A 14776-nucleotide genomic window follows, 5' to 3' on the forward strand; every position below is an offset into this window, starting at 1 on the left:
AGTTGTCGGGCCTTTTTGAGTGTCTCCATTGCGATAATCGCCCTTAATGAATGTAAGCAATAGCTGCTTTAAGGTACTTCACTTCAAGACTTTTAGTGCACGTTTGTTGTCTCCATGTCCGCCCCACTTCTCGTTCTCCTATTCATTTTCAGTTTCAACCTCTCCAGTGCCCGCACCCCGCTCTGAATCTCTTGTGTCGCTAAGAGACTTTGCACTGTGTGTTTTCTTAATCATGTGCAAATTAGCCCCTTGTCGCCGATAAAATCCTCAAATCCCTTCGGCTTCCAGTGGCCCATCCAACCGCGAGCAGTGCTGTGAGTAAGTGAGTGCCGCTGGAAAACTCTGCCTCACCATGATCATTTATTTTCACTACGCAAGAGGAAAATATGCACTGTTTGTGTTTGTGGATGTGTTAAAGGCCCACAACGTTTGGGTTGTAAACCCTCTTCTGTTAAGGCTGTTAATTCCAAATTCAACATCAGATCTTGTAGCCGACTGCGAGTCTGCTTTGCTACATGTGTATGTATCCTGCAGCTGGGTTTGTACAGTGGCTGCATTTGGCTACACTGGTTTGTGTGTGGGCCTTCTCTTTCTCTGTCTCACACATCAGAGCTGCTGGTTGTTTCATCGTGAGGCAGATCGGGTTGGAAATAAATCACAGGTGGTTTTAATCAGAGTGAAGCAGCGCAGACCAGGGCTATAAATGATGGGCCAAACTTGGTTCAACTTCCTCCTCTCCTTTCCCTTCTTCTCCATCTGTCTCCATTCTTTTGCCTGCGCACTCTCTTTTAACAAGCATTTTATCTTCCCCGCTTTCCCACTATCACGTTGCCTCCTCCTCTCCTACTATCTTACTTTCTCTCACTCACTATCGCTCCGTGTCCTTGACTGCTGGACTCCTCCTGTAAACAAGCAGGGGAATCACATTTTGGCATTCCTGAAACAACTCTGGATTTGATTTTACAACCCAATTAAAGTCAAGTAGTAAATCAGCGGGGCCAAGGAACACTTCTTTATTCTTTTATTTTTTTCTTCTTTTTCTCAGTGGGCACCTCTGACAATGTTTAGGACTCCCTTGAGCCAACAAGAAATATGTGAACACGACCACTTTAATAGAAATAAGGCAGAGAACAGGAGACGTCTGATGAGTCTGTTTACAGAGCAGAGACGCCGCAGTGGGTGTCCTATCTTAGAGAGGAATGCCTACACACACACACACACACACACACACACACTCACAAACTCACTCATACGATCATTCATTCGCACTGTAGCTACTGTCTCCCTTCCTTTATATAAATCTCTCTCTTACATACACACACACACACACACACACACACACAAACAAACAACCTTGCAGACCTGACTAGATATATGGTAAACCTGTCACTAAAACGGAGGCATTTTATTCATCAGAAAAAAATCAATACTGGAATATTCTCCTCTCTACCAGTGTCCCATTAATCTGCCAGTAGATTAAAATGTCACACAAGAGTAGCAGACGGGAGCCGCGGCAGAGCTGTTTTTCATGCAGCTCTATGGCCCAGACAGTAATTGCATACGCTAATCAATCAAAGGGATGTGTGCGACTGTCGTTTTTCATTACAAAGACAACAGGTTGCGACAGCCTGTCAACTTTACTGGAGAAATGTGTGTTAATGACTTATCAATAACTGGCTGCGGTCGCTGTGACGTGCTGTGATGTGAATGAGAGATGATGTGAGCGGAAAAAAAACAAATCCACGAATTCTAGGCTTATTTATTATCCTCTAAAATATATTCAAAAGAAAACTAGATACAATTTAGTAGCAAGAAATGAGACTCTCTTTCTGCTGATTAACTCCTCTTCTGACTCATCGTTAAACATCGTCTGGCAAAGTGAGATACTTGCTAAACACATTTGTAAACTGTTTGCACAGAGGTCTGATTGGAAAGCTCAGCCAGACAGGGAAGCCATCAGGGGAATTCTCAGTGTGGTTTTAGATGAGCTGAATAAACGAATGTGATACTGCTCATTCCATAAGTAAATCTCTTTCTGCCGAAAGAAACACACACACACACACACACACACACACACACACACACACACACACACACACACACACACACACAATGGAAGCCATGTTAATATGTTCATACTGAAACACCCATATGCAAACAGTATTTTTGGCGTACGCGCTGCTAAGTGATAGATGTAGCAAGCACCTTACAAAGACTGGATGACAAAGTTAATTTGGCCCCAGCAGACACGTCAGACCGATGAAGTTCCACATTACTGCCACTGCCTCACAAAGGCACCATTATACTGTGGTGAGACGTCGTTCATCCACAGAGCCGCTTTACATGAAGGCTCCCGGCTCCTTTATTAACTCTGTGGAACTCCTGCTGTAAAGTTGGAGGCGTTACAGAAAGAGGTATGAGACTAATCAAGACTCCGACTTGACTCCCTTTGCCAAACAACTGCCACGGCGCTTTGACAAATAAAGGACGCGGCCTTGAAAAGTCCACGGTATCTATGTTATTGCTTTGTTTTGGGCCGAAACAGCAGAGGGAGAAATTGGAAATGGCAATTAGCGAAATAGAATGAGCACATATGGTCTGCCATGCATCACGGTTTTGGTACTCCTGCTGAAAATTACCTCAAATACTAAATGATGTGTCTCGCTACATGGCGTGCGTGTTAAGAAAGGAATCCCCTGCCAAGGTCAGTTTTACGTGGTCATTATGTCATGCTTCTCTCAGCTATAGCTGCAGTGCCTTCTTTAACATTAGCCTGGGCTGACAGTCCTCCTCAGGCCACACTTTGGATTAGACAGAGAGGGAGTGGAGTGGATAATACAAGCAGGGTCAAAAGGCAAGAGGCACCGTATGGTTACACCGGTATCTCAACAATGCGCTGCTTTGTTTCCACTGAAAGAGACCGATATGAATGTGAAGTCAAAATAAGGTCACTTTTTTTTTTTTATAAAATGATGGATGTCCATCAAAGAAGACTGATTTCAAAAATCTATCCTGTTGAATACATATAATAAGCCAGTCAAAGGATATTTTGTATGCTTTGCAAATCCAGTGCTGTCAAACACCCGTAATACACTGTTTTTCTCACGTTTGATGTGTTTTCTCAGCTGTGGCCTCCTGAATATTTCCACCAAGTCAACTTTAGGTGGAGAGGAATCCCACCTGTGAGAGTGAGAGCGTGGCCATTAACAATGAAGGCTTGACTTTGAATGTTTTCACAGTCTGTGATTAACTCCATTGCAGCTGTGTAGAGACGCGACTTTTTGCAGAAGATGACCAGAAACTTTACATTTGCAGGATTTCTAAAGTTTGCATCATTGTTGCGGATTGTGATAACAACAGTTACTGTTGTAAATATTGTATTGAGCTGCTTTTTATCTGCACATTTCCCTTTCCTGCTGCCCTTGATGAATAAGTCAACAGTCTACTGTAAGGCACTTGTTAGATATGTGAGCTTGACATTTCTAAAATTGGATTAGAATAAATGCAAGAAGCAGATTATTAAGGCTAACGTCAGCAGCTGGATGAACTCTTATAGAGTGGTTAGCGTGGCTATTGAATATTGTCTTATTATCTTTTTTATACCTTTAATTTAACCATGGAAGACCTATTTTGCAAGGAATACCTGTCAAATATGGCAAAATTAAAAGTTTCAAACAAATCTATACAATATCTGTCAAACAGACAATGCAGCACTAAAAAGTACAAGAGACACAATATACAGATGGAGCCATTTGCCGTACAATTTATAATAGTCTCCAATTTGGCACAGAGTTACCAGTTTCCTCATTTACTCTCTTTCTGCAAAGAATTCCATGTGGCTGGAGCAGAAAATATGAAGGCTTTCCTTCCCATCTCTGTCTGAGCAATATGGATGGACAGCAAATAAACGCCTTGTGATTCGAACTAATTAAGTTGGCTTCATAGTTAAAAATATTCCAATGGCTGAGTAGACGCGTGGTCAGACGTGGCCAGCCAACTCTGGAAACACAAAGAGGAGTTAGTGGGCTTAATTTAGTAAAAACCTGAAAGATAAGAGAGAATGAACAGCAATAAATGCCTCAAAGCACTGTTGTATTGGCTCATAGTAAAAAAAAACATATGGCGACTATATGACATTCTTCTAACATCCCCTCTGATGCCCTCTCCAGCTGTACCTGCCCAGTGGCGGTGGGACCTCCATGCAGTAAATGGAGGTGGTGACTCATCAACGGGTGGCCCTTCTCACTGCCGTCATTATGGGTAGGAACTCAGCAGTTTCTGCCTTTGGTGGCACTAAAATCTTCTGATTGCTATGTGAAATGAAATCTCTGGGGTGAGCAGACGTGGTAGTGGGTCCACAGAAGCTGTAAAAAAAAAGAAAAGAAATGTATGGGGGTTGTAAGGGGCTTGATGTGGTGAAGAACGGGGCGTATTAAGGGCTTCCCAGGGCTCATCACACATGCTGCTATATGTTCTTTCAAAACCACTCACAGACACACTCTCTCCCCCGCTCCCTTATCATCTTTTAATATGGGTGCGTGTGCAGAGAGTGGGAGAAAAAGCAGAATTGCTTGGATGTAAGCAAGTTCTAAAAAAGTTTGTTTTAAGAAGAGATTTCAAAGTAGATATCAATTTGGCTAAACTAATCTGCTCAGGGCCATGTGCTCATGCTCAGTGGTTCTCTGGAAAGGGAATTTAGTGTTGAAGTGTGTTTTGTGAAAGGAAATGAAGAGGACCCACGGGAGATGTTTTGGACCTGAGTGAGAAAAGGGCAAACTGAACGACGGATGCCGTCTGGGATGAAGGGCAAGCCAGTTGCAGAACGTCAATAAAGCTGCTTTGAAATTGGCTGTGCCATTAGGTAGTTACTGTGTATTACACTTAGCACCTAAATGGGGTGTTGAGCATCGAGTACACAACTTAAAAAATTCTAAGCCATGTATTAACAGCGTTAAAATCCCCCTCTTTCTCTGCTCTAATCCTTGTTTAGTTTGTGCCTGTGGAGGTTTAGGAAAACACGTTCTTTGTTAGTATAACATGGGATTAACGTAAGTGTGAAGCTGCTAAACCCGTGGGATTACAAAGTTTATTCTGCCGTTATTCATAGTGATAAACAACACTGGACACTGTTTTTGTCCTTTCTAAAAGATCCATAGATCCATTGTTTGATAAGTTAAAAAAAACACACACAGCAGAGGGAATATAATGTTTCTTTTTTATTATACTTTTTCTATATTAGTCCACTTATTTTCTTGTCAAAATGCTGACATGGCCGAGGTTCTTTCAAAGAAGGAGCTGTTTTTGATCTTCAGCAATTTATTCTCAGAAGATGTATTCCTGTGATATCACGTCATGGTGGACAGCAAACAGGACTTTCAAAAGAAAAATAGGCCTACAGAAAGCACAAACTACTGTAATTATTTTCTACTGGGACTTCTCTCTCTGTTCAAAGTCTTACAGCAGAGGTAGTTGCAAAGCAGCATCAAAAATGGAAGGAATGTGAAGAAATAGAAAAAAAAGAATAACTCTGGCTGTTTCAAAATAAAAACGTCAACTAAATTATACTTACTACAGTGGAATATGGGAAACCACAGTCTAAATTTTATGCCAAGGCATTTGCTGGCAATGCTGCATTGGCATTCGATCAGGAATACCAGCAAAATTGTGTTATCAAAACAGAGGTCCCATGGGAATATGCCCAGTCATTACTAATCCTCCACAGACAGGAAGAAAAGAAAAAAAAAGACATTTTTCCTTCAGGTTTTGTTGCACTGCAACATGCAAACCTGAACAGTCAGTTCTACACCACTAGTATTTTCAGGCAGCACGGTGGAGAATGCCAGAGTACATTGTGTGAAATAAATAGGTAAATATTGCAATAACTGGTTAAAACATGTATGCACAAAAGGTTAAAGTTATATCTGTGTCCATCTCGTAAGTGTATGATATGTTGTAGATGAGATTGACTTTGGACGGATGTCGATGGATTCATGTGTAGCTGCTGACGCCAGTGTTTCCATGTGTAAAGGCCCTGACACACCAAGCCGACGGCCGACTACCGCCCGCCGACTACCGCCGTCTCGTCGGCCCTCGTTGCCTTTGTCTGGGCCAAAAATTAGCACTGGAACTCACCGCACAGATTACAGCCAACCGCCAAGTACCACGTACCACGTACCACGTACGTTTTGCACATGTGTGCAATGAAATAACTCCCCATACTAGGTAATCTTACTGCTTACCGCCATAGGTTCCACCAAAGAAAACTAAATGGAGATCTTCAGGATTGCAACTTTACTGTAAATGTCAGCATGCTGACACACTTAACTAGGAAGGTGATCCTGGTAAACATTATACCTGCTAAACATCAGCATGTAAGCATTGTTGTTGTGAGCATGTTAGCATTCAGCTCAAAGCACAACTGTGCCTTAGTGCAGCTTCACAGAGCTGCTAGCATGGCTGCAGACGTTTGGTTTCTTGTATAGGGAATATTGTCTGGCAGCTGTAGAAAAAATGAGCATTAAAACCACAGGGGGCATTGAGGAACTCCTTCGGTCTTCTCACACTTGCAAACCCATAGGAAGGTATAGTTGCATGCACTCCCTCCTAAAGCACACACAGAGGAAATGGGCAATGTGCCAACTCCCTGGAGCGTGATGCTCCTTGACCACAAATACCACACTTAACACCTCACCCCAGTGAGCACACCCTCAACACATCCTCAACAAAGACAAAGAACAACTGATCTGCCCCTTTTCCTCGCCAGTTTGCTTGTATCTGTCATTCTACTCTGCCAGTCCCTCCTTCTCATGTCTGCTCTTGAAAAAGAACAAAATGATGATTAATGTCATGTTAATGTCTGTACGTTTATTAATACACAGCTGTAGATTGGAAAGAACAGACTAGTCCCTCCAAAGGGAGTTGGAGGGTAGGTAGTGTGTACATAAGTGTGTGTGTGTGTGTGTGTGTGTGTGTGTGTGTGTGTGTGTGTGTGTGTGTGTGTGTGTGTGTGTGTGTGTGTGTGTGTGTGTGTGTGTGTGTGCGTGTGTGTGCGTGTGGATGCTGAAGTGGGATTTTGGAGTAGCTGTGTGAGGCAGGCAGGTGGTGCTGATGGGGCTACGCGATTCACTTTGCTCCTCATTTGCATACATATGACAACCATCTGTGCTAATAGGCCTCTGCGATGTCTCTATTAGGCTCAGTGCCACGCTGTTTTGCCTGAGGACCGCGCCGTCGTACCAACATTGTGCTCATGTCTGCCGGCTTGATGCAACACACCAGCTGATGCCATCTAGTGAACAGAGATAGGAAGGGATGCTCGGATTTTGATGGGAGACAAGTGCAGCAGGAAACCATCTGGGCTGCAAACTGGGGTCAAACTGTGTATTTTTAGCATTTGTTTTGAACAGCTTGTAGCACCAGATAAGTGGTGTTTACTGCACAGGAAACTACAATAACTGACAAAAGGTTTTGAAAGTGGACTATTCTGTGGCTGACATCTTGTCCCGACATAAAAATTCACCTCTGTGATGATTCATACAGAAAATATTCCTTGCTGTTTATGAAGACGTGGTACATGAAGCAGAGAGCCTTAGCGTGCATGCTGTGTCAGCTGCTGAGAAAAAGTATCGCCTTGCATCACTGCCTCACAAATACTTTAATTTACCGGGAAAAATAGAATCCATAGTGAAAGTAAAAATAAACTGTGCGATGCACCACACAACCCCATGCAATATAACGCATTACTCTCCGGAAATTGACATGGAATTGTCCATGGTGGTGTTTTAGCAACTCAAGGTTGCTCAAGTGCACCACAATTCAGCTGAATGTGTCAGAATGTTATTTCAAGGGTTTCAAAGAAAGTGCTGTATTATTCGTTCCTTGACACACAGCCCAGGAACATAATGAAGGCACTGGAGAATACATCAGCAGTTTGTTAACACTAATTCTGATTGGTTAGTTGTCATCATCAGGCATTACAGACACAACAGTGTTTGCCTGGTGTTAATTTACCTAAATTTGCCACATTTCATCTGGTGTTTTACTTGAGTTTGTAAAGTTTGAAGTTTTTTTTTTTTGAAGGGAAGTTTTTTAGCCCTTGTCTTGCCCCTGGTGCATTTGTATTCTGTATTCTATACTAGCTCGTGCAAAGGGCCCAAATGCAAATGTGTTGTGCATGCAAGCAATAAGACAACATAGAATAAAGTAAGTTGCCCCCCATGTCAGCTGGAAATTACATTTCATCAGGAAACTGGGATGCTGCCAGGATTTATTTTGTTTATCTTTTTTTCAGTGAAGGAAATGCTACTTTTTTTATATTTCTGTATTTAAGTGCTTGAATATAATAATAACAGGGTTGGCAGGTGAAAGAAGATTCAGAGAAGATTCAACTCGCATTATTAGGACATATTAACATTGCTGAAAATATCTTATCAGTTGCTAGCTAAGCCCGGCAATTTGCCCAGTGTGATGGTAAATGAAACTGGCATTTTACCCCGATCGACAGTTTTTAATGTGACAATACACTAAACGGCGCAGAAGATGAAGATTGTTAGCTAGCAAACAAGAATGTAAACAATGCAGGTTCAAATATGTTCTGCATTTTGTTGTTACAGATGTTTTATGACAACTTTGTTAGGCCTCCAGGATACCCACAATGCATTCTGGTATAAGACACTGCATGTACAAGCAAACTCCACATGGTAACTTTAAATTAAACATTTGGAATAAAAGCAATATAAATGTAACTCATAAATAGGTAGAACAGCAGGAAAGATGGCACTAATAGATGCCACAAAAGTGAGATGGTGTTACACACCTCTGACTAAGTAGTTTGACCAGAAGAACAATGGGCCGAAGGGATCCTCTTACAGCGAAACCTAATCCAGCAGACAGTGAACACGTTAGGCACTGAACAAGATTGGTAGAGAAAGGGAAACAGCAGACAGAGAGGGAGAGAAAGAGAGACAGAGTACCCCATAAGCGAAGACTGCCAACATCAGCACTCTATTTTACTGTAAAATCCAAGCGATTTTTTTCTTAGATTTCCCTCCAGCCTGTGTAGAGGAAACAACTCAGAACTGTATGTCTTGGAGATACATTAAAGTGCTGAACTTGTTGAGTTGCTGTGGCGCCTGCAGAGTACTCGGCGCTGCACTTTGAACAACTGTCTGCGTCTGTTCCATAAATTCACTAATAGGAGAGGAAAAAGCAGAAGGAGCAAATGAAATCACGCTTGTTTTTTTTTGCCACGACATCCAAGCTGAGAGAATTGATACCAGAAGATTTGCGAAAATGTAATATCTGACCCTGCTAGCGCAGTACACAGTCTACAGCATGGCTTTTCACATTGGCTACTTGGCAGCACTGTCAAATTGTTGATCTTTGAGGTGCTTAAAGGGATACGCCACCGTTTGTTGAAATAGGGCTTATTACGGTCTCCCCTAGCTGTAGATAGGTGGGCCAACGCATTTTTTTGTGCATGCATTGTTTTAGTCCGGTGCAACACTGGCAGCGCCGCCGCTAGTTAGCTTAGCGTAGTGAATGGAATCCTGTGTTGCCGGTTAGCATGTTGTGAGTAAAAGTGAGCCAACAAAACACAAAAAAACAACCTAATTACTTGCTCTGAGACAAAAAATGCGTTGGCCCACCTATCTACAGCCAGGGGAGAGCGTGATAAGCCCTATTTCAACAAACGGTGGCTTATTCCTTTAAAGCTTTAGTGCGTAACTTTCTGATCTTAATGAACGTCCGTTACATTCAAGCCATTACCAAATGAGTTGATACAAAGCTAATCAAGACTATCAGCTCCACACAACTCTCTCTGTATTTCTCAGTATGACTATGTTCAGAAGATTGTGTCGTCCGGTGACTTTCCCGCGCAGAAACTCGAGTGAAGATAATGACCTCTTCTGAAGAGGCCATCACGTTTTTTTAACCCTCCGTGTCCTCCTTGGCGGTGCGCGGTCACGGAAGGCTTGTATCATGTGGACGCGCCGACAGTTTTGTTGTCATTACTTAGAATCCCTCTTGGGGGCGGCAGAAACTACGCACTGTAGCTTTAACTTGAACGAAATGTCATGTAAATCTCTTAATTACTTCCTCTTATTCTTTAGTACCGACAGTCCAACCCAAAAGCATTATGACGCCCTGACATTTTCATTACACTCATGAAGACATATCAATAGTTTAAGTTACACTGCGCCAAGCTACTGCAGTTCAGACGAGAAGGGGAAGATTTGAATCACAGTGTTTTGGCTTCATTTGTATTTCACAAGAGTGTGTTGAATCTTCCAGTTTCTTCCATCTTGTACTTACTGTCAGCGGACAAGACATGGTGATCATGGTGTCTGTAGAAGCCAGGCATACTGAACTGAACACGAAAAACACCGTGGACCATTTCTCCACCTCTGCCTCTTTTCTCCTCCTTTCATTTTATCTTCTCTCCTCCCGCACTCCAACCATTTAGCTCTTCCTCTTGTTGATGACTAAAAGCTTGCGTAGGTGTGATGAGTTCAAACACAATGGATCCCCTAATGTAATTTTCTTGCTCCTTCTAGTTCTCACCTCCCCTGCCGTATTTTCTCCTCCCTCGCTGCTCTGTTTTTGGGTCTTTAATTTCACCTTCCTTTTCCCTGTCCTCCCCCTCCTGTTAGCGCTGACAGCTTCTGTAGGTGTGATTAGTTCAAATCTAGTGAACCCTGTTTTCTTGATACCGTTTTACACCTTCCCTGTACTGTTGGGGAGGGGGGCTTGTCTATATGTATATAAACTGTTACAGGGTAATGGGACTGCTTGGGATGAAGGTGCTATGTCATGTTTTAGTGTGTATAGATCATTTGTATATGGATATGGGGGCTGGGTTGTGTGTGTGTGTGTGTGTATGGCAAACAGAGTGTTTTTCCTTGTTTTTTTGGTTTTAGTTTCTCAGTGGGTGGGTGTGGTGTATGCATGTGTGGATGCGCATGTGAGAGTTTGTGAGTGTATGGGTGAATAAGCTGTTGTTGAATGTTTTTTAAAGTGTATAGGTTGTCATATTGCTGCAGTGGCGTTTTTATGTGAGATGTTTCATCTTTTACACGTTCCCTCTTCTTTTAACTCGGACTGTTCTTCCTTGTCCTCCTCTTCCTCCTCCTGTTGATAAGTGACAGCTGGCAGAGGTGGGACGAGCTTCGTCCGCAGCTGCTCCATTGGCCCCCTCCATCAGTTGTTTTGTCCAGACAGCCGACTCCCAAGGCGGTAATGACCACTGAACAGATGATGATGATAGCAGCCAGACTAAAAACACCTCATAGCCTCCATCCTCTTCTATATTTCACTTCCCTCCTCTCTTCCTCCTTTCCTTGCCTCTCTTTTTTCTAACATGTTAATGGCTGCCTAAGTACAAGGAGCAAACTTGGCCTGGCATGCTTTCCTGTAGCAAAATAAGCATGATGGTTGAACAAGCTTACACGAGAAAGTGGAGAAAGTTGATAAACCACTCGCAACTTTGTTCTCATACCCACAAACTTCCTAGCTGTATTCTTCGATGAGCATTCGTGATGCATGCGAAACTGAAAAAATAAAAGACAGAATATTATTAACAACACCTGCCAAACTCCACTCTGCCGAGAAGAGATTTAATTGGAGGTCTCCCCCACCTACAACCGCAAGTGCCCCCCGAGCCTCGCGTCGGCTCTAATCCTCTTGCGTAATATTTTTTTTTTTTAGACGTCTTGCCTGGCTGAAAATCAATTAGCGAGCGCTGCAATCGCAGAGTGCAGGAAGACTTCTGGATGCTGTCCAAGCCACTTAATTTGTTCCTGAACGGACAATAATTATACTCTGCTTGTAGTCCAGTGCGATGTTTTTTGCTTTCTTGTGTCTAGTATTGAATAGACACAGGTTTCAGGGTATACCAAAACTGTTTTCGTGTGCCTCCACCCTGATGAGCTAATCAATGCTAATGCAATTTTCCCCCATCCCGCTCTTCTCACTTGACATGTTCAATCCCTCTGACGCCTCGTACTGTCTCTCTTCTATCATCTGGCCTCTTCAATCTTCTCCTCCTTTGCCTTATTTTCGCTTCACCCTGGAGAACAGACGCTAAACAGAGGGACTAAGGGAAAAGGCAGCTAAAAATCCAGTCCAATGTGTCTTTCCATTAATGTAGAGTGAAGGACAGACAAGAGATAAATCACATCATCCAATGGATTAGTGTGGGTCCATCTAGATGAGAGCAACAGACAAGGACATGCATATTCCTTCATCATGGAAGCTCTATTAGCAAAAGCTCATGATTTCTTATTGAAAAGGAAATATAACAATTGAGCGTATGTTGTATGATAATTAGGGATTAAATAAGCAAAGCGAAGCATTGTTTTAATGCATTGCAATACAGCACATCATAACACTTAACATAACAGAAAGACAGGCTAACACAGCTACACACACACAGAGCCACCCAGTGTCACTGATGAGTTGAATGACCTCGCTGCCACGGGGGTTGCTTATCTTGGAAGTGTCACTTTTATGAGCGAGAGGGGTGCGGCCATTAATAAAAGCAAGTGCCAGTGTCTCATTAGACTCCCGGTCCCCGTGCCAGCTCGGCAGAGCGAGAGCAGCCATGCACAAGAACTAACAGGCTCATCAAACTGCGGGAGGACTCAGCCCTGACACGAGGGGCTAACGCCCGCAATAACATCTACGCTCAGGCAGAGGCCCAGCTGCTTAGCTTTCGCAGCTGTCCATCGATGCGATCTCCTCCGCGACAACATTTGTATTCAAAGACAGTTTGACAGAATAAACATGAAACTTCAAGTGCAGCACTACCAAGTTTCAGTTTAGAAATATTGTCTCCCTGAAGACAGTTTGTAATATAACCAGAAAAAGAGAGATTTTGCTCTGCGTCTCCCTTTATAAGAACTTTGTGCATTTCAAGAAAAAAAAGAGTGGAAAAGAGATGAACCCATTGATGTTATTCTAGTTTTAAATAGTTTCGGGTTTTTGACATTCCAACGTGTGTCTGGTGAGGTTCAGAATTGACTTTAAAGGCCATTCATTACAACTTGTAGTTTTGTCCATCATTTCTTTTAGTTATTCAGATTCAGATAACTTTATTAGTCTCCAAGGGGCAATTCAGTTTTACAGCCAACCCATCCATTAAGAGTTGAAGTTAAAAGGTGCATTAGCATACAATGTATATAATGTTAAAAAATAATAAAAATAAACAACAAATAAGTACTGCAGCAGTCATACATCACCCTGTATACAGATGCTTCTCTCTCTCCCATAACATCCACACATTTACACATGACCCAATCTCACACAAACACATACACACACACACATTCACATTCACCTGCCAGTGACGGAACAGAGCAGCGGGGTGCAAGAACCAGTTTTGTTGTAGTTATGTGTATTGATTTAACCCTCTGTCTTATAGCAGAAGGAATGAATGAGTTGGCAAAGCGGTTAGTTTTTTCGTATCGGCACATAGTACCACCGAACTGAATGCATGATAACCAATCCATTACTAAGTACATGATTTGGTTGGCACAATATTCTGTCTTCTTTCTGGACAACTCTTGTTTTCCTGAGAGAATAGAGATCTTTTAACTGGGTACCAGTGATTTTTGAGCATACCTTAACAATGTCGCTCAAGCTCTTTTTGTCTTTCACAGATAGTCCATTATACCAGCATAAGAAAGAACATGTTAATAGGCTCTCAATGAAGGCTTGATAAAATGTGCATACAATTCTTTTACAGACATCAAAAGAGTTAAGCTCCCTCAGTAGGTATATTCTTTGGTTTGCTCGCTTACTGTAATAATGCTATCAGTGTTCTCACTGAATTTCAATTGGGGGTCAAACACTGTGCCTAAGTATTTATATGTTTGAACATTTTCATTGTGTATTACACTCAGTTTTGGTTTGTCACTGTGCTTCCTAAAGTCTATGATTAATTCTTTAGTTTTAGACACATTTAAATGAAGGATACTGTCATCACAGCTTCTGACAAATTCTGTAAGGGCGCTGTTATGGTAACATTGTACTCACCAAAGTAATTGCTGAGATCTGGGATCACAGCGACATCGTTACAAGTCCAATGGAGAGAAAACACGAGTAGTCAGACGATCATTAGTTAAAAAGTCAACGGTTAGCAGATGATATGAATCTCTTTATTTGGAGATAGAACACAAACAGTCAGTAATGGACCTTTTTCACAGCAGACATTTTGACTAGTAGGAAAAGCACAGCTGAAATTGATAACCTTAACGATGGCTCAATTCCATCAAGTGTCCCAGTGAGCTATTTGATGCTACGTTTACACGTGGCTGGCTATTTTCATAAACGGACATTTCAACCTCTCCGTTTTGGACCGATACTAAACAACGTTAGAAACTTTTTTTTACTCACTAACAGATTTGTACAAGTACAATACTTGAAACAAAACATACTTAAGTAAAAGTAAAATTACATATTTTAAAAACTACTTCAAAAGTAAAAGTACTAGGGATGCACCGAATATTTGGCCACCGAAAATTTTCTGCCAAAAATAGCCCAAAAGGGCATTTTCGGTTTTCGGCCGAAATACTTTTATCACCGAAACAATACGGCCGAAATGTTGTGATGGCGCAAACAGAAACCGCGACCTGCACGTGTGTCAGTACCCGATCCGATCCATCTGCAAAGCGTCTCCTAAGCAACGAGGTTGAGACTGACCACGGAGTGAAAACAATGAAAAGTAGCCTACACTCTTAGAGTCTGTCAGCACACGTTTCAGTGAGATCTATTCGGA

The 14776-nt window shown here is 42.2% G+C and overlaps 1 long non-coding RNA gene across 1 annotated transcript; it reads right to left on the reverse strand.

Annotated features, from left to right (window-relative positions):
- Positions 1-3648: 3648 nt before the first annotated feature.
- Positions 3649-14148, reverse strand: LOC120550935. The gene is made up of 3 exons (XR_005637806.1): positions 14035-14148; positions 4176-4364; positions 3649-3999 (listed from the first exon to the last, which is right to left on the reverse strand). It is a non-coding gene; the product is annotated as an uncharacterized LOC120550935 (long non-coding RNA).
- Between the last annotated feature and the right edge of the window lie 628 nt (positions 14149-14776).

Source organism: Perca fluviatilis, chromosome 21, assembly GCF_010015445.1.
Source record: "Perca fluviatilis chromosome 21, GENO_Pfluv_1.0, whole genome shotgun sequence".
Classification (NCBI taxonomy): domain Eukaryota; kingdom Metazoa; phylum Chordata; class Actinopteri; order Perciformes; family Percidae; genus Perca; species Perca fluviatilis.